This window comes from Mirounga leonina, unplaced genomic scaffold (genome assembly GCF_011800145.1).
Source record: "Mirounga leonina isolate KUSES-001 unplaced genomic scaffold, KU_Mleo_1.0 Mir_174, whole genome shotgun sequence".
NCBI lineage: Eukaryota > Metazoa > Chordata > Mammalia > Carnivora > Phocidae > Mirounga > Mirounga leonina.
Genome location: NW_023270451.1, coordinates 51336618 through 51340848, shown reverse-complemented (window position 1 = coordinate 51340848; position 4231 = coordinate 51336618). Strand labels below are relative to the sequence as shown.

At 38.0% G+C, this 4231-nt stretch overlaps 1 long non-coding RNA gene across 1 annotated transcript in view; it reads right to left on the bottom strand.

The window, feature by feature from the left end:
- Window positions 1–268: 268 nt before the first annotated feature.
- LOC118020981 overlaps window positions 269–4231 on the bottom strand; it is a 29056-nt gene continuing 25093 nt past the window's right edge. The window contains exon 3 of the long non-coding RNA XR_004682069.1: window positions 269–503. This is a non-coding gene — a long non-coding RNA (uncharacterized LOC118020981). The remainder of the gene's footprint in view (window positions 504–4231) is intronic.

Here is a 4231-nt window from a genome sequence, read left to right as displayed (position 1 = left end):
AGCAATGGCCCTCAAATTTTAGTGTTCACCAGACTTACCAGTGAAGCTTCTTAATAATACAGAAAGAAGCTTTGAACCCTATCCCAGACCTACTATGGCCAGAAACTCTAGAGCTGAGCCCTGATATCTGCTTTTTAAATAAAAACATTGAGTAATGTATAGAATCATCAATTCACTATTTTGTTGTACACCTGAAACTAATATAACATTGTATGTCAACTCTACTTCAATCAATCAATCAATCAATCAATCAGCAAGTTGCCTAGATGAGCATCATGCACACCAACTCCTAATGACTCCACCAAAGCTGGATATTCTCAAGAATTGAAAGCAATCAGTTTACATTCCAGGACAAGGATCAGAAAATATTCTTACTGTCTTCCCATTGTGACCTTAGGTAGAAGGTTCTGTCACCACTTACCACATCAGAGGATAATCCATCTTAGTCACTGCCGACCTGCTTCCCTTGAAGTTCCAGAAGCAATGTAAAAGGAGTTTCAGTCCTGGAAGTCATTTAGACAGTTGCAGTTGAAGAGCCAAAGCAGAAAATTAACATTCCAGCTCCCAGAAACTTTATTTCCACATTTCTTCTGGGCATAAATAATTTATAAATCAAATAGAATTGTTCTGGCTCTAGTGATTTTGCATAATGACTCAAAACATAGCTCACAATCAGTATTATTTTCCTTCCATGTCCATAGAAGACTGACCGCACTATTCCCCAAGCATCCCAACAGAGCCTCCAACCCACACTCAATACCCCTGCTCAGGCCCATCAGTCACTGAAAGACAAAAAGGTAAGACTGTTATATCATAAATCAGAAATGGCCCAGAAGATAAACCTAGCCAAAGCCTTGAGGGCCTGCTGCCAGACTATAGCTATTTTTTTTTTTTTTTTGGTTGAGGGAGCAAGCACAACTCCTCAGACTCCCTCAAAGTCTGCTAATCAAGACGGTGTTTCTTCTCTGATCATTTACTCATAAGGAGATGGCTCAGACATGGGTGTTTACTTATTCTTATAAGCCTAATTACTTATTACCGTATCTCATCTTCCCAGGTTTACTTATGGAAAGCTTACCTGGGCAAATATGGCAGCCTTGGAGGTGTCTTACATTGGTATTCAACAGAACCTACTGTGGGAAGCATAGCTGATTAATAACTATCTGTTGTCCCTTTGGATCCCCCGAGCAGTTATTTTTCTCAGTATGCTTCCAGCCAATGGCTTAGCACAATGCGGTATTAGATCCAGCTCATTTTCACCTGCCACGGGATTCCTCCAATGGGCAACTTTTGCTCAGGGCTGAGACTTTGCCAGGATTCCATTAAAGTTTGAGTCCTTTACTACCCAATCTTCTTTCCCTCTTTCCTTTCAGAGATGTCAGACCTTCATTGCAGTGTGAAGGCTCTGACTATTCTGCTCCCTCTCTATCCTTCACAGATGTTTACCCTCAATAACTCTCCTGCCTATCTAATCCCATCTTGGCTTCTCGAAAGACCCAAAACTGAAGCAGTGTTTGCTGTGTTAAAATCTGTTGCTTTTTTTTTTTTTTTTTTTTTTTACAACTACTTCCATTAAAAGGTGGAGACTCAGGGAGCCCAGTCTTCCAAGCATCCACACCGGGATGTCAAGTGAAAACACCTGGGAGACTGCCGACCAGTTTGCCTGCCAGCCCAGTACCACTAAGTTACCCCCATCGAGACAATGGGGGAGCAGAAAAATCACCCAGCCAAGCTCTGTCTGAATTCCAGATCCATATAATTTTGAGATGAAATCAAATAGTTGTTGTTTTAGACATTAAGTTTTGGGGTAGTTCTCAGCAATACATTTTTCTCTCTTGTTTTGTTAAAAATCAATCCTTTATGTACATAATTCCTCACAAAAGAAAAAGTTTTAAGACTTTATAGGAGGGAGTATTTTCCAGTCTCTCAGGCTATGCTTTTTAATGCAAGATTAGGTTTTATTCAAATCTAACCTGTTGGGTTCAATAGAAACTTCTTCTAATTTCAGGTGTTAAGAGCACCTTTCAAAAGCTCCCCTACCTATGGGTTTTTAATTCATTGGCTTATTTCTACCTTGTCTTTATAGGAAACAACTTGTTAATTTTCCAGTTAGTATGCAATTCTGTAAGACTTTTTTATGCTGAAAAGAGGTAGGTGGGGGGTAGAGAGTTTAGTGGGAAGCTTTTTTAAAAAATTGGGGCTGTTGAAAAGAGCATGCTGCTGCAGGCAGATTTGAAATGGAACACTGATTTTATTTTGATCAATAAATCCAGATAACACAAGGCATTACCATTCTCAAACACTGCAGATTTTGCTTCATTTTAACTGAATGTGTCTTGTGGAGTCTTGTTTTATTCTATAAAACAGAATGACAATTTTTTTTCCCCAGCCAGACAAGTTAGACCTATCTAAAATCAATCTTTCAGCATGGCAAATTCATTGTAAATTATAAGGCAATGTGTATACTAAAGCAAGTGTTGTAGTTAATTTTAACAATTTTTTAAAAGCATGTCAGGATTTTGATAATACCAGGGAGATGAAAATTTCTTACACAGCATGCAAGATCAGCACAGTTTTCAATTTGAGATTATAGGTAATTGACTAACATGTCATAAGGTTCACATCATATTTATGGTCTATATGCTCAAGAAATTAAAAGCATTCAATCTTTGGCAAGCTATACATGTGAATGACTAAAACAGAAGACCTGAAAATATTACGGTTGTGATAAATACATACCTTTAATAGATGTTTTGATTTATCTTCCAAGGAACCCAACACCTGCTTTAAAATCACAAAGCCATGGAAATTTTCTAATACCCTGGTGTCAGCATGTCCCTTAGAGTCACCTACAATTCAGACCATTTCAATACCCTTGTCCTTAAATTAACTGATTCCCAGAGAATAGGAGTGCATAATCTTAGCTTTTTACTTTATCTTTAAATGCCATTTTTTCTTTAACATTGCTCAAAAATCCTTACTTTTTTGAAGCTAAGTCATCCAGTCATATACACATATATCCACATATACCTTCTATTAGAAAAGGTAAAAAAAAAAAAAAGAAGAAGAAGAAAATTGTTTAGCAAAACATAAATTGTTTTATTTTTCAGGGAAAGGGTGTTTGTTTGTTTTGCCCTATTAGGAGTTTGGCTGGTGATCAAATCTGGGATTGATAAAGACAGCTACTTGGAAATGCACAGATGTCCGGATCCGCATTCCTATCCCTTTCATGCTCCCTCTTCTGTCTTTTCACTGTCTTTTTTGGTGATCCCAAGTACCCTTTTAGCTACAACTGCCACCTCTTTGCAGATGAGCCATCTAGCTTACGATTCTAACCCAGACTTCTCTCCTAAGCTCAGTTCTGAATTTCTGCCTGCCTTTGACACATCTCCACAGAGTTGTTCTCTTTACAACTCAAAAATCAATATTTTACTAAAGTTCAATAAATACTCATTTAATCTAAAACCTGCATTTTCTGGATGTGAAAACTGAATCCTAGCATGGTTTATTAGGTTAATCTATAGCTGCCTCTTGCGCACAAAGCCATTTCTCTATAAAGAACCAATAAAACCTAAAGTTCGTTCTTTGAGCTAATAAAATTGAAAAACCTCTGATTTATCAAAACAAATAAAGAAGGCATTTAAAAAATTACCACCATCAGATAATGATAATTTTCAGTTCTTGATTTTCTACTTATTCTTTATTATAGATTTTAGCTTTCCAGCAGAGTTTTCAATTTTGTCATTAATTTTTCTTAAACACAATTTTTAAAAAGATTTTATTTATTTATTTGAGAGAGAGCATGAGCAAGGGTGGGAGGGGTGGAGGGAGAGAGAGAAGTAGGTTCCCCACTGAGCAGGGAGCCTGATGCAGGGCTTGATCCCAGGACCCTGAGATCATGACCTGAGCCGAAGGCAGATGCTTAATGACTGAGCCACCCAGGCACTCCCTCCTGAACACAATTTTTAAAGTTATTTTAAATTCCAATATCTGAGGGGCGCCTGGGTGGCTCAGTCGTTAAGCGTCTGCCTTCGGCTCAGGTCGTGATCCCAGGGTCCTGGGATCAAGCCCCGCATCGGGCTCCCTGCTTGGCGGGAAGCCTGCTTCTCTCTCTCCTGCTTCCCCTGCTTGTGTTCCCTCTCTCGCTGTGTCTCTCTCTGTCAAATAAATAAATAAAATCTTTAAAATAAATAAATAAATAAATAAATAAATAAATAAATAAATAAATAAA